Source organism: Anolis carolinensis, chromosome 4, assembly GCF_035594765.1.
Source record: "Anolis carolinensis isolate JA03-04 chromosome 4, rAnoCar3.1.pri, whole genome shotgun sequence".
Lineage (NCBI taxonomy): Eukaryota > Metazoa > Chordata > Lepidosauria > Squamata > Dactyloidae > Anolis > Anolis carolinensis.
This window is the reverse complement of record NC_085844.1, coordinates 54,262,051-54,284,623: the sequence shown is the minus strand read 5'-3', so window position 1 is coordinate 54,284,623 and position 22,573 is coordinate 54,262,051. Positions and strand designations below refer to the sequence as shown.

At 37.2% G+C, this 22,573-nt stretch overlaps 1 protein-coding gene across 1 annotated transcript in view; it reads right to left on the bottom strand.

Moving 5' to 3' along the window:
• The window catches only part of cdh2 (cadherin 2), a 165,091-nt gene that overhangs the window by 115,931 nt on the left and 26,587 nt on the right, over nt 1-22,573 (bottom strand). The window lies entirely within an intron of this gene.

Sequence of the window (22,573 nt, the reverse complement as noted above, 5' to 3'; positions counted from 1 at the left end):
TGCCTCCGGTAAAACCGAATTAATTCAGATTTCCCTGGTTTGTTCCGAACTAATTAAAAATCTGGTAAAATCTAGATCTTATGGTAAGATTCGGGTCTTACCAGGTATAGGCCCTACGTGGACTGGACTTGGGGACCACGTTACGTGATTTCCAGGCTCAATCCACATAGCCATCTTAGTTTTTTGGGCTTCAGGAGCCTGAAAAACCAAAAGATCACCCATCCCCTCCACAAACTCCAAATTTACCCCAGGAATGGGAATCCACGCCAATACGAGTTTTTCCAGATCGATTTTTGGCACCCTTAAGAGTAATCTTGAAGGCAGAAAACAGCAAGGCAGCAAGCAATGGTGGTGATGTTCTTATTTTGTAACCCTTTCCCAACTCATCTTTCTGTGTAACCTCAATGCAACACAAGAAATATGTCAATGGGGGACAAAGGCAGAGATGCGCACAGCAAAAGTATATATCTTAACTTTACAATATAATGTATTGAGATCCAAACCAAACAATGAGGTATGTATTATATAGCAAAAACCCGTTTCAACAAAATGTAGATAGAAATCTTTTTAACAGATGCCTTCATTAACTTTTTTCCTCTTGTTGTAATCAGTTTGTGGATTTTTAAGCCACTGGAGGAAGGCAACCCACCAAATATCCAGCTAAACAACTCCAGCTGTCAAGATGGTAAACAGATGAAATGCAATCCTGCACACTTGGGATGTTGCCAATTCTAAGGTACCCTGATAGGCTGGTACTCAGTTTTTAATCAAACAGCTGCTGCCAGACTATTCAGAGCCTATTATAAGAGTCAACCTCAACAGCATACCAAGCACAAGGGATTATCAAGCTAAAGTTTGTTCTAAGCATTTTATGTCTAAGAGCCTTTGCTATTCTCAAATCACAACTGTGCATTGGATCTGGCAATACACTACAACAGTCTTCATCAACAAACCAATGACATATCTGTGCTAGACAATACATTAGGATAAGGCAGATTTACTTGCCCAGTTTTCCCCTCCAGGATTTGTGAGTTGACATTTTGTGCATTCACAAACACAATTCAAACTGGCAAGTCTCCCATCTGCCTTAATGCGCCGGCAAACAGGTCTAATAAAGACATACAATTTGCATTCGCTTCAATGTAGCATCTCATAAATTAACATTCCCTTCTACTTACCTGAGTTGTTTTTTTCATAAATACATGATATATATTTGTAGATGAAGATAAAATAATTCTCTTAAAAACCATGCCATTGTTTTTTTCACAAGCTAAGGGACTTTTAAAAAATTGCTTTGACATCAATGAAGCTTGTCAAATCAAAAGTTAGAAGATGTGTATGGCGGCCACTGAAAACAGTAACCATATTGTCCCTATGTTCATCATACCTAGTGTTAATGTAAGTGTAGAACCTGAAAACACAGTGAATTAAATGAGACCATCTTAGTAGATATTACAGAAAGTGGAAAATGATTCATGGCTGTTTTTTGAGCATCAAAATCCACCTTGCCTAAGATCTAGTTTTATTCTGACAACCAGATAATGTCCTGTCTAACAGTAATCAAATGAATTGTCTATACTAAATTATACTGAAAGAGGGAGTGAAGAAAATTTTATTGGAGAAATAATTTTCAATGAAATTATGCATTATCTACTTTGTAAGGGAGACTGTGTCTTCACTTTTTAAAAATGCATTTATCATCCACATATTTGTGAGGCACCCCGTGCATTCTAGACATATAAGATTCACAAAAATGCATGCATACATCTTAAAAATAAGCACAGCTAAAAGCAACTATTTGAAAAAGACCAAGAAACATGCTTCTTTGTACATATGCACACTTTTAAAACTTTCAAATTAACATGTCAGTCCTAGTAAAGGTAAAGGTAAAGTTTTCCCCTGACGTTAAGTCCAGTCGTGATCGACTCTGGGGATTGGTGCTCATCTCCATTTCTAAGCCGAAGAGCCAGCGTTGTCCATAGACATGTCCAGGTCATGTGGCCTGCATGACTGCATGGAGCGCTGTTATCTTCCCGCCAGAGCGATACCTATTAATCTACTCACATTTGCATCTTTTCGAACTGCTAGGTTGGCAGGAGCTGGGGCTAACAGCGGGCGCTCATTCCACTCCCGGGATTTGAATCTGGGACCTTTTGGGTTAGGGTTAGGGTGATATTATTTCTATAAATAAAATAAATAAATGAAAACTAATTTGAACTTAAAGATTCAAAAAATAGTAATAACATCTCATTTGAAATAATTATCTCTGTCTTTCTACATTGATTTGGATATACTAGTGTACAGATTAAGACAGTGATATATTTAAAGAGTAGCCAATACTTATATAATAGTCAATGGGAATAATGGGTACATCCGTCTGTACATTACACCAGAAAATTCTCCTATAGTTTCTCTACCAAAATGTAGATGAACAGGAGGACAAAATCCAAGTGTACTTAATAACATCAATTTATTTCAATAAAATGGGTTATACAAATATGGTGTACTGTGACCAGAAATATGCTATTAGCAAAAGGTCTGAATGGTTTGTCTTCATTTTAAACTTCACAAAAGAACAAAAGATATCCACTGCATGAGTGTTTTGCTCACTTTGAACATGTCAGAAAAGTGCTAACTAAATGGACGTGTCATTATTATTACTGATTCAATCACTTTAAAGGGGGGTATTCCCACATGTAATAGATGCCAAAATGTCCACAGCTGGTAGTACTGGCATTGAACATGCATATCTAGAGAGAGTGCATACAAAGATGAAATGCATTTGAAGGTTAGCCTACCATTTAGACCAGCACTGGCAGATCTGGGTAAATGTTCAGTACGGAAAACAAAATGTAATGCACAAACTCAACTTACCTTGAATACAAAAGTCAAATGTTCTTACCAACCTTACTAAAAGTATTATTCTTTCAACTTAAGACTTTCCTGTTATCAGCTGGCCCCATAAAGTTTCAACAGAGCTTATTGAGTATCCCTTAAAATCATTTTACTTCTTAGAAAGCTTAGAACAGATGTAATAAGAAACACAAGACATTGTTATTGTTTAATCTAAATGCATAGTTTTTATGATGACTAGAAGACACTAGACTCCAGGGTAACATGACTACAAAGCTGACTCTTTGTAAACTCCAAGAGGCAAAATGAGAAAGGGGATAAATAACTGAAATCTTCTTACTCGAGCCTGCAATCTTGTTCAGCAAATGACTAACACACTGAGTTATGCTGATAGAATCTTCTGAAGCTATAGCCACAAATGTTTAACTAACTAGACAATTATGGTTTTAAAAAACAATGCAAGTAAACTTAAAATCTAAACCAGGGATCCCTTACAGAGAAAGTTCTACATTAAACGAAGAAGTTATCATAATCCCCTTTGAACCTTCTGTACGTCTGTAATCATGGTGTATGTGTTTTCATTTCTTTATGACAAAGGCAGGCATCCAAAAGCACATTCACCCAATTATCCAAAGACAAACCTTAGAACATGTTAGGAAAGAAAACGGACTTGTGAAATTAAGTGTCCGTGTCCCTACTATCATTAAAATCTAACTTCAGTAACATGACTGGATGGCACTGGAGGTGCTCTGCCATCCTAAAATAGGACACTCAGATGTTTACCAATGTCATTCCATTCAATGACATCGCTGGCATACAAAGGGGCTTTCGTTATGAATGAGATTAGAGTTAAAATAGTTATTTTCAAATATTTACTGGACATTTGCCAAAATAATTATTTTTACCCTACATAATTCCAAATTGGGTTTGGACAAATACAAACCTTTGTATGATTTTTTAAAACTTCAGTTACATTATTCATGAAAAATAATAACAACAGCAATAACAATGGTTTTATTTCCTGTGGCTTTGCTATCTCTTTAAGCATTTAGAAGGACTATAAACTGCAGTCATATAGATTTCTCATTGTTCTAAGGGTTTTCTAACTGTGGGCTTGTCCCAATAAATAAATACCCATCTAATTTATAACCATTGGGACTTGCCGGGAAAAGCCTTTTGAATCCACACAGACCTTACCAGTTATTAGGGACTGGTGGTGGATGCTGGGGGCAAGGTGAAGGAATCTGGGTAAGCAATTTTGCCAATGAACATTCTCATTTCATAATACTATGACATTTGATCAACAAGGAATCTCTTCTGTATCTTTGCTTGTTTACACTGCCCCCAAGTCTCAGTTTCAGACGGATGTCAAACCTTGACATCCAGACACTGTCCAGGGACTTCTGATCGATGACAAGGGGTAAAATCAGTTAAACCAGTTTTACCCCACATACATGAAGTTGGGGAATGCTCTGGAGTTACAGTAAAGCTTCAGAACAGCCCTGTACTTCAGAGCTGGTCCACTATCCACATGGGCAGGTACTGCCCTCCCCTTTTCCCTATGCTCTGAGCCCAGTCCACAGTAGCAATATTCCAGACTGGCCACGAGGGCACCTCAATTGCTAGAAATGTTCTGTTTACTATTTAATAACAGCCACAAGAATGCCTTGTATGACATTCAGTAATAGATTTAGCAAATATGTATGGTCAATATGCATTATAACTCCCTCATATTTCAAAAGCACTGTCAATCACAGGCAATTGGTCTGATCCAAGGCACCGTAGCTTTTCTGAGGCAGCTTTCTTGTTTCCTCTCTGACCACAAATATATCTAATCAAAACCAACTGGAACCACTTTCCACCTTGATTAGAAACCTGTAAGTCATAACTGTCTAAAGAATTCCACATGATAAATTAAATCACTTTGAGTAACAAATATGTCAGGGGAGCTGTGCCAGAATAACTAAAGAAGATACTTCCAATGCCCACTACTTTTAATAAGGTTTCCTTTCAGATTGAGCTATTTTTAAGACAATTTATTTTAAGTGAGATTTTATTATTTATTAATACACACATACAGTCACAGAGATCAAACTGCACCTTAAAATAGCTTTCAACAAGGAAACATAAAGACATCTGCACCATAAACAGCTATCAGAAAATTTCCATAATTATGAAAGCTTCCCCATGTCCAAAATCAATAGTAAAATCAAAATCATAATAGAATGTTCAAACGAAAAACTGCCTTAAGAGACTGATAACAATAAAAAAGTTTCCAGCTCAAAACCTTCCAAAGCAACCATTATTTGATCTATTGCCTAGAACCATAAAATGTGAAAGTTCACCAAGTCTCAACCGATGAAATGGGATCATTTCAAAGGGTGAGTTTTGCATCTTTTTAAACAGTTTTCAGGTATGATTACTTTTTTAAAATAATGTGTCAGACAAAACTCTATAATGCGAAATATGGCAGAATGACCTAAACTTTCATAAAATCTGACATCATATGTTTTCTCATGACTCTAATAGCTTGCCATACAGAAAACTAAAAAGGAGGAGTTGCAGGAAGTGCAGACTTAGGATGCAATTGCCAATTGTTATACATTACAGTTGATCCTCCACATTTGTGGTTTTGGTTTTTGTAGATTTGATTATTAATGGACTTGATTAAAAATGTTACCTCTAGGAATTTCTAGGTCCTCTAGAGTAACTTCATGGTCAACTTTCTCCAGCCGTGCTGGAGAACCTAGAGATAGAACATCTCTCCAAGAATTTCTAGGACTTTCAATCTATGGTCCTCTTACAGCAGAAGCTGACCACAGAATTATGCTGGAAAACCTAGTACCAAGTAAAAAATAGCAATTTATTTGTGCTTTTCTTATTCAGTGGGATGAATAAGTGGCTGTGCCTCTAAGCCCAGAGAATGCGGAGGGCAGACTTCCAGTGACAACCTCTGTGATCTATTTAATTGTCATTACATATATGTCTGTGATTAAATGCGATATTAAGAATTTAAGACTCTTTATTCAATTCTCTGTTCCTCTTACACTGAGTTGCCCAGCCTTGTGCCCCCAAATATGTTGCATTACAATTCCCATCATAACCAGGCAGCATAGTCACTGCAGTATTGTCTGTTGTTTCCCAAGCTGGGCACCAGGTTTAAGAAAGCTGTTTAGTAAGTGGACAAGTATAACGAAATGTAACACTTTTAATGGTGCAATACTATTATATATATTAACAAGGGTGCTGTAAACCAGTTTGCAAATTAGAAAGACAAGTTTATTGTAAAGCCACATTCAGATATTTAGCTTTGACTTCCAAATCCAAAAGAGAAGAAACACTCTCTTCTGTGGAATATAAGACAGTTTTAAGTATGAATTTGTACATGATGAAATTAATTCCAAGTACAGTTTTCACTTTTGTGCTGACTATTGTCTACAGAGTCTAGTCAGTAATGAGCTCTTACAATTTTCTGCAGTGTCTTGGATTTTTAAGAAGTTAAACCAAAATAGCACTCCTAATGAAAGCTAAGCAATATAACCTAATGGATATTGATGGATTGTGTTATTATGTAGCTGATCAACCTTATTCATTTGCTCCCCGTTTGCTGCAACCTACAATATCAAATTATTTAGACCCATAGTGAAATAATTTACAATAAAGCTATTTACCAGTTTATTTATGCTCTAAAAGGGCTCTATATTAGAGCCATTTTTGCAAAATTAAACTGAATATAAATGAAGCAAATACCTAAACCAACAAAGCAACAAACATCTTAAAGACAAGCTAAGTTGCATGTTATCATGTATAACAACACTCAGTCCCAGCTCTAAAAAAAAAAAAAACCTCAGGGATTTTAAATTTTCATTTAGTAAGCAAAACTGAACTGGAATGTTTCCTGTGATAATTCACTCTATTTTCTCATGAATAGTTATGTCTGCTTGACATCTCTTTACCCCTCTTCTACAGGTACAAAAATCAAGCTAAAAGAAGATATGTGAAAAAGACATATAACACAGTGACGTAGTGATAAAGTGTTGAGAGGCTGACAACTCAAGAAAGGCAAGCACACACAAACAATGAATCTTCACAGTCAAAACTCACAAGACTGTACAGTTATCCTAACTCAAAGCTGCTTTGAAATTGCTCTTAAAACTAGTAATGTCTTCTAATGACCCCATGCAGGACACACTGGGGAACTGCATTTATCTGAAAAATTGTGTTCAATATAAGTATCACAAAACACTTGAGTTATCTGCTGATTTTTAATATTACAAGTACAATGTGCCCTCACGTTTCGAGGGGGTTGGGTTCCAGGCCTGCCCGCGAAAAGTGAAAAACCGCGAGGTAGCGGCACTCTATTTATTTCAATAAATATAGTCCCCCTCCCTCCCTCCCTCCCTCCCTCTTTTAACGTACTGTACTGTCTTCCTTGTTGTTCCTGAGGCGATGAGGCGCAGGCAGGGCCTACTGGCGCTGCCTGCAGGCGGCTGAGGAGGAAGCGCGGGCTGGGTCATGTGCCTCAAACTGAGTCCTTTTGTGCCTGTGAGGGGAGGGCGGGCTGGATGGGAAAATCCGCAAAACAGTGAATCCGCAGAACCCGAACTGCGGATTAGCGAGGGAGCACTGTATACTGCTTTGGATTTTAAACTGATATAATGAAACCAAAAGAGTTAATGAAAGCAAAATTCATTGAGATAGGAATGAATGAATGAATGAATGAATGAAATGCCACATTTAATTAATTATCTTTCCATGGCTAGAAACATTATTTGAAGAATCGGTTTAGGAAATTAAAAGTATTGGAAGTAGCAACAGTGTATAGGGAGAAGACCCCTCTAGCCACAGATGTCAGTTTTGGCTTTTGAAACTGGCCTATGGGCACTTTGAAAGCTTACAGACAACAGGTTCACTGCAAGTCAAGGACAAATTAAAACAACAACAACAAATAAGTCTTTCAACCCATGTGAGAGACTACTGCAGCCCAAACATGTTACCCTGGAAATTTAAATAATGCATTTGCCCAATTGTGTTCACTAAATAATAAAGATATTTCACTGGGTACATGATTTTGGAGGAACTGAAAATGTATGTGGGTTGAACATTACCACATATCAGATCAGGAAAAAATGCACATGACATCTTTCTTGTGAAAAGGTTCTAGGGAGAAATGAGAATCATGAAAGCCTTTTACAGTGGGGAAACATTCTGTATTATGCTAAAACACATGACCACTCAATTATGTGCTTAAAAGACTAAAAAGTTAGTTACCAAATCAGGAAATTAACAGAAAAGAGAGTCATGCGGCAATGAAAAAATAAAAAAGTAACAACTATGCATATGATTAATTGTGCAACTAATATGCTAGCCCATTTAAATAGGCACAAATTGAGGGGGGCACTTTTTGTTTAGTTGTGATGTTGAAGTCCAAATACCTGGAGGGTCGAAGTTTGCTCATGCCTGATCTACACTGTCATATAATCCAATTGAAAGCAGATAATCTGGATTTTATATGGCAATGTAGAAGGGGCCTCAGAGATGTTTTTGACAGTACCTTCCTCTGATATATAGCCTATAGCCCAAGGTGTTCCCTAGGAGTTTTTGACCCCAAGGTTGACCCTACTTAGCTTCCAATATCAGGTGGGAGCTGATACCTTCAGAGTTAGTTCTCTTGCATTCTATCTTGACTGCAATAGCCTGTCGAGTTCATTTCACACATTCCAAAAATATGGGATCACATTTAAAGTCTTACATGCCAGTGTTCCACCTCAGGTATGTATTTTAATATAAAATGGATATTTCAAACAGGATTGGAAATATGCTGTCCACTTTAATTGAAACAAGTAAACGGAGGGCCTTATGATTTTATAAGCAGCTATATAGAAAGGCATGTGGATTCTGAGCTAAGTAAACACTCATAAATATGAACATTCATTTCCTAGGGCATTTCACATTCATGCAGAAGATTTCCAGTGTTTTTGGAGAAGAAAAGAAGAAATATATTCCAATCTTTATGCAAAAGAGGGGGGAAACTTCAAACATAATGTTTGTTGGATTTTATAACACTGAAACAGACACCTTCCTATCCCCTGTAGGGATGTTTAGAAGGGAATTGGAGCAGAGACTTCATTACATTGCATTGATCTTACTAAACAAAGGGATCTGGATTTATTGATCGAATCCAACTAAACCTTGAACTATTTGCTAGACCATGTATGATATGCAGTTCTGGCTTACTCAACAAAAAGTAACACAATACTGTGGTTTTTTAAAGTACAATTTCGTCAAAAATGTAACTGATACATGAAGTTCTTATCTACCTGAGTACATGTATTTTTCCAGATAAAATGTTTCTTTTTCAAGAATTCTAAATCCTATTATCAGTTATAATTAGAATAGATATATCAAAACAGTAAAATCTTAAAGTAAACCTCTATTTACATTTTGATGAGTCTGTGGGTCTGCTGTAGTGGGGCTAGCAAAAGTCTGACAACTAGAAATTTGGTAAAGTTCAATTTAATTCTGTGAAGGAAAGCATCCAATCTATGACAGAAATCATCATAATCGCCATCATCATCTCTTACAGTACAGGGAAACAGAGGACCTCTTTCAAAATGGTGCCAATCATGTATTAGAATGCAGGATAAGTATCACATATAGACATGCTGTCCATTATTCACTTTGTTTAAAACCACTTTTTCCGATATCAGATATACAGTAGAGTCTCACTTATCCAACGTTCTGGATTATCCAACGCATTTTTGTAGTCAATGTTTTCAAAACATCGTGATATTTTGGTGCTAAATTCGTAAATACAGTAATTACAACATAACATTATTGCGTGTTGAACTACTTTTTCTGTCAAATTTGTTGTATAACATGATGTTTTGGTGCTTAATTTGTAAAATCATAACCTAATTTGATGTTTAATAGGCTTTTTCTTAATCCCTCCTTATTATCCAACATATTCACTTATCCAACATTCTGCCGGCCCGTTTATGTTGGATAAGTGAGACTCTACTGTAGTACAAATGCATTTCCTTTGTAGTACAAGAAGAAAGAAAGCCAAGATCTGCCAGTTCCCAGAGAGACTATCTGGATATCAACCTACCCCCAAATCTGGGGATTCCCACTAGTTATTTCCAGATGCACCGATTTTGGCTTAATTTTCCTGATTAAAAGCCGTCCATATTACACTAGTTTACAAATCTAATATCATCTGCCATACATGAACATATATGTACACTTTAGAGTAAGACTTTTCTTCATTATAAAAAATAATAATGTAAAACTCTGGTGAAATATATATATTGTATCTCATTATTTTCAGCCTCTATAGTTGAGACAGAATCCAGACAATAGTACTTAAGTTCATATTTAGGTTTGGTTAGAGTTATGAATTTCCATAAGTGTCACAACACATCAAATATCACATCTGTCAACCCATATCATCACATTGGATTATGTCCACCATCATTTGATTCTGTTGTAGCCTAAACATTCAGGGGACACCTACAAGGCTGGTCCAAAGCATTGATGCTTTGTACTAGTCCTAGATTCCGCTTTGGTGTTTACACCACGTTGCTTTGAACTATGTCAGCGGCAGGAGCAGAATCCTCACTTCCCTGTCAGTCCACATCCAGTTCACCCCACTGGGCAGTCACTCTTACTTATATGGTGTTTTGTCACCATAGTAGTATCAGCCATGGAGTTCCAGAGAACTCAAGACAATTGCTTGGCATAATTGTTGATGTCAGCAAAGGTGCCCACATGACTTGGGGAAAGGAGGGGGTAATCTCCCTGTCCTCTCCAAGTTGTGCAGGAGCCTTTGCTGGCATAGACAAAGACACCAAGCAACAGCCATAAGCTCTCTGGAACTCTGTATGACAAAAATCAACACAGTTAAGTGCCATTCTGTTTTTACCCGCATTATGTAGTATGGAGAAAGTGGAGCTAGTGGCACTGTCACATATGAATCAGAACTAGCCCTGCTGTTCACACACACACACACAGGAGTCTACAGAGTATTCTCTGACTTTCCCTAACAATGGAGCACAACCTCGTTCAGTAGCTGTGCCACACTTTGGGGGCAAGATGGCTCCATGGATCATGTAAATATGACAGAGCTGATTCTCGCCCACTTTGGGTTAAGGTGCCCATAAAGATATGCCCTAAATGGTTGAGACAGTTTACAGCAACACATACTGGAATTATACAGAAATCATCATTATTCAGAATATTGAACTAAAGAAGATTAACTGGTATCAAATGTTTTAACACCATATTATTTGATTTTAATGCATTAATTATGTTCTGGAGACTGCTAGAATTCAGTTTTATTTTATATTCTAGCAGTCTATCCTGTAAAAGGCTTTTATTATAAGAATCCATTCAATGGAAAGCTTTAGTAATTTTCCTGTCTTATAATGTTAGAAGATGACAGGTCAACAAAAGATCAAACTATACATTTAAATGATAAAACTGAACATATAATCATATACTTAATGTGAAAACCAACAGTGTTTTATGTAGAATTTGTGTGCACATACTATGGCTCTCTTAAATGTTTGCTAAGAACACTGGCTAGGATCCAATAACACAAGAACCTCTACTACACCCATTAATACAAGAAATTCTGACATCAGATAAAGGATCAGGCACGTTCTATTTCGGCCTCACTTTCTCCCATGTACCGTCAATGGCTAAAATTCTACACTGGAAAATAATTCTGCTCATACATTTCCACATCCCCCTACCACAGCTACTTTTCTTTTCAATGAGGATGTAAAAGAGGCAATACTAATCATGAAGAAAAAATTGGACATGGTTGGATAGAAGATGGAGTGAATCACATATTCATTTCCTGAGGAGCCCACTGCAGGCATATCTTCATAATCTGAGTACTCAAATACTACTGGTAGGATGCAGAAGCCTCTCCTTCACAGTTGGCTGGGAGGGATCTTTTGAAATGGGAATGCAAGGCAAGAAAATAGCCCTCTGCACACAATTCAGAAGGGGATATACACGCAGATAAGGTGCACCTACCCGAGTGCATGTCACAGGATTCTAATATCTGATCCAGGAGACTGGAAAAACAACCAGAGAGCACTTTCACTTGAGTGAAAGCCTTCAGTGAAGGCAGAGAAAGAGAATGTCTTGTTTCAGAAAAGCAGATGCTGCATAGGAAGGGCATTGTATCTCCCTGGAGCTGCTTTCTGAACTTCCACCAGTGGGTGTATCAAGTGGATCATGGGTATTATGCAATAGTGCTACTCTGAAAATGTGGGGTTTAAACAGACTGTTGATTTTCAAAGCACCTCTAAAAATTAATTCTTTATATAATCTAAAAATATCACTTCCTCAGGATAAGATCCAGACTATAATAAATTAATTGAATCAATGAGATTTACCCATGTGTTCACTTCATTTTCAATATTTAACTGAATAGGCCTACCTTAGTCGGGACTAACTCATCAGGTGCCTGCCCTGTTTTCTTTTGTTCCCATCAGCACCCTATTGATGGTGTATGAATGCCTTTGATCAAGGGATTTATTTATTTACAGTATTTATATTCCGCCCTTCTCACCCCGAAGGGGACTCAGGGCGGATCACATTATAACACACATAGGGCAAACATTCAATGCCCATAAACACATCAAACAGAGACTGAGAGACACACACGCAGAGGCAAGTTAACCTTCTTCTGAGGGGATGTTCGATTCTGGCCACAGGGGGGAGCAGCTGCTTCATCATCCACACTGACGGCACTTCCTCATTCCAGGTCGTAAATTAGTTAATCTTGCCTCCCCACTTTATAAGTGGTACCTTATCTCCTACTTGATAGATGCAACTATCTTTCGGGTTGCTAGGTCAGCAACGAGCAGGGGCTATTTTTTATTTTTAATTGACGGGTGCTCACCCCGCCACAGGCTGGCCTCGAACTCATGACCTCATGGTCAGAGTGATTTAAGGCAGCTGCTCAACAGCTGCGCCACAGCCCGGCCCAGGGATGGGAGGTCACTGCAATGGGATGAGTGGGAGGACGGAATAGTATAATGGGGAACGATTACTGTATAGATACTAGTAGGCATTGTTCAAAAGTGTATGTGTTTATGTGTGATGCCTGAATCAACAACAGTACATGTGAAAAAGATCTTGGGAGTCTTCATGGACAACAGGTTGAACATGAGCAAACAATGTGACGCTGCAGCTAAAAAAGCCAATGGGATTTTGAGCAGCACCAGAAGGAGTATAGTGTCTAGATTGAGGGAAGTCATGGTACCCTCGATTGTGCTTTGGTCAGACCTCACCTGGAATACTGTGTCCAACTCAGGGCACCGTAATTTAAAAAAGAGATATTGAAAAGCTCGAACATGTGTCCAGGGGAGGGTGACTGAAATGATCAAAAGTCTGGAGACCATTCCCTTTGAGGAGTGGCTTAAAGAGCTGCGTATGTTTAGCCTGCAGAAAAGAAGGTTGAGAGGAAACATGATAGTCATATATAAATATGTGAAATGATGTCATAAAGAGGAAGAAGCATAAATTTATATTATTATTATTATTATTATTATTATTATTATTATTATTATTATTATTATCATCATCATCATCATTATTTTAAAAATGGTCCAGCAACTGGTTGCTGTGACAATGAAATCACTGTTCTAATGTGGTCAAGTGTCAGTGCTATTTATTGTTTCCGCCACACACTTCCCTCTCCTCGAAATTCTGTGTCCCCTGAAATCTGTCTCTGGAGGATTTCCCAGTCATTCAAAGTAAATTTCGAGGTTGACTGCAATGAGATTATGAGGGTTACTGTTTTCCTAATTCTTCTGGAACTTTCCATTCAACTAGGAGATATTAGAATTTTTTTAACAAACAAGCAGAGAATTTATACAATCTCTAAGTATACTTTTGGTCAGGCAGCCCACTCCAACTATGGAATTATATATGTTTAGACAGAAGAGCCAGATTTCTCTTTGCCTCTCTACACACACTTGAAAGATACAGAGAAAGATAAATACTTGAAGGCTAAAGGTTGCAATCTTAGGTATATGGTTTTAGAAAAGAAGTCCCAGTGAACAAAATGAGACTTATGTCAAAGTAAACATATGTAAACCGATGCTGTAAGTGTTCAGAATTTACCATTAGCAAGGTTGTTGGCTACTGGACAAAAGGAGTATTTTTCTGTGAGATAAAAATTCAATGCCCATTCTGCTTGTTTGTAAATAGAATACCTGGATTTGGGGAACTGAACATTCTGCAGAACTCAGGGAATTGGGAGGCATAACATATTAACAGAAGTCACAGATGAATGTTCAAAGAATGATACTGGTTTACAACTATCTGGAAGAAATTTGCCAGTTCACTGAGCAGTAGAAGATGTTTGAAATGAAATGCAGTGTAAGTGTTATGTTAGGTTTAACCATGTGAAGTATTTTCCCATGTTACAGAAGCCTATAATTTTGTTTAAGAGATTATACTGAGTTAATATCAATACACTCTCCCATATAAATCTATTATTTTATTTATATTTCACCTTTCTCCCAATTCAGGACTCAAACACAATACAATGTATTTTGAAAGTATGATATAATAAAAAAAAACTCAGTACAAAAGTTAAAATATAATTAAACTAAAATCTTATTAAAAACATAAGTTAGAAACAGTTAAAACAGCATCAAAACAAGTTAAAACAACATTAAAATGCTTAAAATGTACTAAAATAATAACACTATATCCCCATTAAAAGTTATATTTGCCATAACACATTAGAAAGCAAATGTTTTGTTAAATAAAAAGCTGTTTATCTACCAGTGGAAAGACAGTAATGGGAAGGGGATCAGATCCCCCCTCTGCAAAACGATTGACACAATTTGGGAGCAACCACTGAGATGAGGCTCTCCCCTGTACCCACCAAACATGCCTGGGGTGATGGGGTGGGACTGAAATAAAACTTTCTGCAGATCTTATAGAATGGGCAGGCCCATACATGGAAATGCGTATTTTTAATGTTACTATTTTCATTAAAACAAAAATAAATACAACCCCCACCCGACACCCCCCAGGATAGTGCTATCAGACCTTGGGTATGTGATGATAATCGTAATATACTATATAACGGGGGTCCTCAAACTTTTAAAGTGGAGGGCCAGTTCACAGTCCCTCAGACTGTTGGGGGGTCAGACTATGATGAAATAGTTCAAAATTAGGACTGTTGTGTGCCTTCAAGTCGTTTCAGATTTAGGTCAACCCTAAGTCTAAAGTTCAGGACAGGGGCCAGGTAAATGACCTTGGAGGGCCACATCCGGCCCACAGGCCTTAGTTTGCGGACCCCTGCTATATAATCTATCTATCTATCTATCTATCTATCTATCTATCTATATGTAATGAAATTTCGGCCTAGGACAAAACAACAAAACTACACATCCCAGAAACACTAAACTTGGCAGCACAACCCCTCATCCATGCCTCTACGTTCATACAACCAAAAAGAAAAGAAAAATAAAGTCCTAATTAGAGGGAGAGGAATAATTGTTTTTATCCAATTGCTGCCAGTTAAAAGGCTAAGCTCCGCCCACTTGGTCTCCTAGCAACCCACTCTACCCAGGGTTAGACCTCACTTAGGCCTCTTCCCCACTGCCTATAAAATACAGTTTATCAGATTTGAACTGGATTATTTGGCAGTGTAGACTCAAGGCCCTTCCACACCGCTATATAACCCATTTATAATCTTATATTATCTGCTTTGAACTGGATTATCTTGACTCCACATTCCCATATAATCCACACTTCAGTGTGCAGTCGGACACAACTGGACTTAATGTCAGGAGAAAACCTTTACCCTTTACCTTAACTACCACCCATTCCTCAATACTTTATTTCCCATACCACCATACTTCGCCACAGCAACGTGTGGCTGGGAACAGCTAGTATACTATATATTTTTAATATATAAGTACAATAAAAATAGGATAGGATAGACCCTGTGACCTGACGCATCTATTTTATTTTTTCTGTAGTCTTGAAATATAAGCCTTGATTCTCAAGACTATTTTAAAACAATAAAAAGCTATCTCTGCACATGCAGAATATAAAAACATCTGCAACAGGTTATATATGTTAAATGTAGACTATAATATACACATGGCTGACTGCAATTAGAAGGCTGCCATAAGCTATACTTGACTCAAATAACTAAGCTGATCACATGTTGCAGAAGAATGTGATAAGAACCCCACTGAAAACAATTCCTTCCCCAGATTCCTTCCCCAAATATGGTGATTAGCTTAGATTTTGAGTATGCCAGAAAGCCCACTTCTCATCCACTCAATATAAAACACATCCACAGCACTTCAATATCAAGACAACATTTTACAATATGGGATTACTTCTTTTTATTTACTGCTATTGTGGTATGTTATATGCATACAGCATATACAGCCAGCATGGCTTAGTATTTTGAGTGTTGGGAATAGGTCACTGGGAGACCAGGGTTTAAATCCTCACTTAGCTATGGAAATCCAGAGGGTGACCCCTGGACAAGTCACATTTGCTTAGTCTCAGAAGAAAGACAAACCACTTCAGAATAGATCTGGGGGGTGGAACAGGGGACCACATGATAGGTTCACCTTAGGGTTGCCACTACTCAGAAATGAATGGAAGGCACATATCAACAACCCAACATGATCTCAAGAAAATGAAAATGTCACCCCCTTTCTGCATTATCAAATTAATTTTAGCCATTTATACCCTACACTTCAATAATATTCCTAGGGATTCAAAAACACAAACAAAACAAAACAATGAAACAAATGAATACCATAAAATTGAAAATCTAAATATATGCTAGATGCAATGAAATTACAAAGGGTAAAAGTTCAGTGCTTAACTTCTGCTGCTAAAATATTGAAATCCAGAAGTATAGATAAACTCCCCTTCCGATTACAGTCCTTATGAACCCCCAAAACTGCTCTAGGGACCTCCCAATCCCTACACAGACTATTTTAAGCATCTCTGCGCTGGGGTGAGGGGGGGGAGGACAATCTGGCACAACAGCATAAGCACAGATTTAAGACTATAAGGTCAACATCAGCTAACCTAGTCAAAATAAAACAGAACAAATTAAATTACAAGGATTGAGGAAAAATAACCTATATATTCATGTATAAGTCTAGAAAATTTAGTCAACCCACAAAGCTGATCTATTTATCCACAAATCAATGTGAGCACTCTTCTGAAGCTGTTGAAGCACTCAATATAGCATGAGTTGCCCAAACTTGTAAAGGAACAGAAACCATAATGTAAGCGTTTAGCAATCTCCAAGATCATATTCATTATTCAAGTAAAATATTCTGGTTATATAAAAACCTGACAGCAGCAAAAGGTTGAAATCTTAACTATGAGCACCTAAAGTATGCTCTTCCATTATACAAGAATCTTTCAGGGATTAGGAAATGGAAATCAATGTTTCTAAGTAGCAAAAGGGCTCCCCAAAGGTTGTAAGTTAAGGGATGGATGTGGAAAAGAAACCCCTACTGTGTGAACAGGAGTATGCTTATGCAATCTTAGATGGAACGCATTAGAAAAACTGACATAATAAAAACTTAAAAATTGCAACCATCAGTCTAATCACAACCAGTAAAACCACAAGAATGCAACCATAAAGACCTAACAAAATACAAATATCATCCTCATTTATTTAACATTTAAGTAAGAGATGGTCAGGGAGATCTCACTAAGGGCATTTCACAATTCTTGCACTTCAACAGAGATCTCAATTTTTGTACTAATAAATTGAACATAAATATGCACACAGAATACTTTGTAGTGCTGCTTGGAAGATCTTAGAAAGGATAAGATTCATGGAGATACCTTAATGTCTGTAAGAAGAGATTCAAAAGAGTTTCTAATGTTGTATAGTTAAAGTCAAATCTTAATTTTAGACATCAAGGCAAAATTGAACCACATTATTTATCAATTCAACAAAAGAAAAGAAATACATTTTATTTCATTTTCATGAAATGGGGGGAAGGTCTATTCAGTTTCTCTTGCTAGCCACAGTATTTTATTGCTAGCTAAGAGGATAATCAAACCTCTGGACCTCAGGCAACTGACTGTAGTAAAAAAATCTTTAGAATGCTTCACCCTCAGAGAAAATCCATAACAATTAAAGTGCAAAATTCAGATCCCACAGTGGTGTAAATCTGGGTAAACTCTAGTAATATCAACGGAAATGGAGTTCTGAGTCAAACCCATGAGGTTTTCCTCCCTTGAATGTGACCATAATACAAAGTATGCTTAACTTCTATTGTCACATGCATCTAGTTTAATAACCAGAAAATGGGCTTTCTACAACAATAGCACTTCAAAATGACAGTGTAATTAAATTTTAAGTCAAACCCGTCCAATGATGGCTTGTACATTTCTGTAAAACTAGTAAATGATATGCTTTGAAGCATGTCGGTACTTTCAAGAAAATTAACCATTAAAACAATTTGACTAAGGAAGTTGTGAAAAAAAGATGCCTCAGGAAGCTTTTCAACTAGTTCACGTTAATCTACATAATGTGATATATTTGTATGGGTTTTATAAGCAAAAAGAAATTAAAAGCTGCTTTGTAATACTGAACATTTGTATATTTCAAATGAGCTGCTGTACTACTGATGCACATACACTATCAATGAAATACTGTTGTGATCTGTTAACCAGCTATGCAGCAAACTTTGTTTGGGGTTCAATAATTCCACTGATTCAAATTCTTCAGTTTAGCTCATTTGTTCTACTGAACTGAAAAGTAAACCTTTATTAAGGTTAACATGTAACAGATCTTTACTGATAGAATGCCATCATCATCAAATGGGTATAATTTGACATAAATTAAATGGAGACATACCTGTACTCTGATCTATAGCAATCAAAGCACTTACTTGAAAAGAATGATTTTTAAGAAGCAGAACAGTTGGCATTTTTAGAAAGGCTTTTTATTATGGTATAAACAAGGATCAGAAACTAATTAGACTCAACTTGAGAGAACAGAATAACAAAAAACAAACAACACATTTACATAGACCATTCAGATTAGTTTAGAACTGGCTAGGGAGAAACTGGTTTTGCTGTACAAATGATTAGGTTGAAATATCTGGAATAGGTTTGAGGCCAGGAAGGTGATCACATTAAACACAGAAGAGGGTTTCAAAACGCACAGTATTTTTTTTCCATTTCCAGGTGAGATGCACACCAGTGCTCCAAAGGCATAAGAGGTGAAAGGGAGATGGGGAGTGACAGTCAGCAGTGAAGGTAATCAATTACCTGTCCCAGAAAATCTGTTAGCCCACTACTGTCCAGTCACGGCCTTAGGGTGTTTTTTGGCAGCCCCCCCCAATTCCAAATTTAAATTGGACTCAAGCTCGGGCGAGTATCTACAATGCGAAGCTGATGCTGCCATGCAAAGTGGTTGACATTTGGAACTTAAGAAGGTAAATCAGACTTTCCCCTGAATTGTGCACTTTAATTTGTATGGCAGTGCACTTTGACGGCATGTGGTTTCTAGCGATCACAGTTTGAATTCAGTTGGAAACTGCATTAAATAGTCAGTGTAGATGTACCCAAAGACATATAAACAAATAATGTATAACAGCTGAAGCATTCATTTCAGGTAAAACCGCAGTACTAGTATAACACATATAGAATTTGTTTAGATTATGTTCCTAAAGATAAACAGGCAGGAAAATTTGACTTGTTAAGGACTGGTGATAAAGCTTCAGTGGAGATGCCTTATCCCCATGATAACTCTTCCAGGAGTGAATTTCCTTTCCCAGTGGTACATTTCTTTCACTTCCTGCTGTTTCTCCACCTTTCTTAACTATGAGTCATTTGTAAGTTAGATGGTTGTAATTCGAGGACTGCCTGTACTTGGGTGCATCTGACACTAAACCATAGTTCAGTGTCAGATTCTCCAGGGTTCCCCTTCCCCTCTTTCCTTCTCCACAAAGACTTGAAGTTCTGAATATTCATTACATGCTTTTAGATTTTAATTATTTTGGACATTTAATCGAGGTAGAAATGTCGTAAAAATATAAATTTATAAGGTCTGAATTTTCACTTCTTTTACTGTAGTTAATATTAGGAATACTTTGTCTCAATTTAAACCATACAATTTGTTGTTAATGTAAAACAGAAGTGGCAGATTCAAAATGTCCCACAACTAGGCAAATAGACAAAAGGATACACATGTGAGCCTGATACTTGTTGTGCAAAATGCACCTGCTTTTCCTATCCATTTGGGGGCACATCTACACTGACCAAGTAATGTAGGATAAAAGCATCAGAGAAGGAAATGAATTGAACATGCACCTGATCACAAGTAAAGCCCTGGAACCAAGTCAAGGCCTAGGTGATGCTTATACACACTGGAGGTTGGCTCCAATCCAGATCCAGGATCGGCAATATCCGCAGTTTCATGACCATAGAAGATTCAAGGATTTTTTTTTCACTTCTTCACTTCTGCCCCAATATAGATGTACAAGTCACCAATCCCTTAATTGGTTCTGCCATGAGATGTGCACAGATGTACTTTATGGGAATATCCCCTGATTTTGTTTATCCCAGTTTAAGGCCTGTAGTTTGTGTTCATGTGTGCGTTCCCACTGTGCACCATTTGAAGACTTTCTTTTCAAAATGTCTTCAATCTATGTTAAGTGGTAATTGCATATTTATCTAATGCCCGTCATATTCAATAGCATACTATGACTCTCTATAGCATTTTCAGACAATTAAGGAGCTTCCATAGAGAAGAAAATCAGCTGTATTGCACCATGCAACTGTAGATCCAGTCTACTTTGGCTGCACTTTCCTGTGGTCAGTTGTTATATTCTCAGTGATCTCAGTGAACAAAAGATTTCATCCTTTATTCACAACTGTGTCACTCATTTTCCTCAGAAATATTTTCATACCTGGAAGAACTGCAACATACTAGAAAGCGAATCTTTGTTTGGGCTATGATTTCTATCTTATTCATTTTTATGGCACAAATATTCAAATACATATGTGCAGCAAAGTAAATTGTCAATATTTTTATGGACTAGTAACTTGCAACCCCTTGCAGGATACTGTAAGTGGAGAGAGAACAGAAGTACACTTAACCATCTACATACATAAGGTAAAGGTAAAGGTTTCCCCTGACATTAAGTCCAGTCATGTCTGACTCTGGGGGTTGGTGCTCATCCCCATTTCTAAGCCAAAGAGCCGGTGTTGTCCGTATACACCTCCAAGGTCATGTGGCCGGCATGACAATATGGAGTGTCGTTACCTTCCTGCCAGAGCGATACCTATTGATCTACTCACATTGGCATGTTTTCGAACTGCTAGGTTGGCAGAAGCTGGAGCTAACAGCAGGTGCTCACTCCGCTCCCGGGATTTGAACCTGGGACCTTTTGGTCTGGTAGTTCAGCAGCTCAGTATTTTAACACACTTCATCACTGGGGCGAAGTAAAATCAGCATGGTTCATCCTACTTCATGTGTGATTGGTGGATAGCATTTATTTGCATTCCCAATTGAGGGACAAAATTCAATCCTTCCAACAGAAGGGAATAATCATGCATGACTGGGAGTGTGATAGGTCAACACTTCTATAAATTTCATTCACTGAAATCTACTGTAATTTGGTCTACTGATTGAATTTAAGACCAGGAATGATACTTGCATTATATACTAGTAATTTCTAACAATAGAGCATAACAGCAACACAATTTTCCATTTTGTGAAACTACTTTTGCATAATATTGTAAGCTATCATGTTATATTCAAAAGCTGCTAATTATTAAACCAAATATATGGAATATATTTGCTTAATTTAACAGAAACACAGAAGTAATTCATTAAGTGAAGATTTTAATAAACTAAAACCAATAAGTTATTCTTGCATCTGGGATTCAATTATTGTTATGAAACTGCTTGCCAGATCTGTAAAAATATAATTACGAGAAGATACTGCTGAACAGAATACGTTAAATACAGGGAAAAGCTTTTGTTTCAAGGATCTTTTTTGATTTGCAGCTTCATTTTAAAACTTCTTTTCCATTTATGCTAATCCACACAGTCATATTTATGGAAGAAAGAAACAAAGGATGGAATCAAATTAGTTTTGAAGATAAAATTGGAATTCACTGTAACTAATCTTCTTGATCAGCTTCATAATTTTTAAATTAGCTAGAAAACAATTTCTATGATATTTACAGAATATAAAGCAAAAAAATTAATCTGTTCTTCTTACTGAGAATTGTTCCCAAATATAAAAATGAGCAATTAAATTTGTCCAGCAGCAGTATTTGAACAAATTATTTGTGAATAACACCAAAAATATGAAATAAAACTAGAGCCCAGCTTTGTAGGTCTTTGTATTATTAGCGATTTTTACTGAGTAATTAGCTTGGGCCTGGATCAGTTTGACAGACGGTGATTTGTAGTATTTGGTCGTTCGTTTTGTATAACCCCCCCAAAAACAGAACGGGGAGGAAGGAACCGAAAAGCCAGCCAAAATGGATCAAGAGAGCTGGATTTATCGGCTACTAGAGTGAATGGAGTTAAGTCTTCAATATTCCTGAGGCATATACCAGCAGCACTTGCATAGGGTGTGCATTGAAAAGTCTCAGAGTTCCTCTCAGAGCATGATGGGAGTTGAAGTTTTTTTCTCTCTCTGTCTCTCAGCCAATAAAAGGC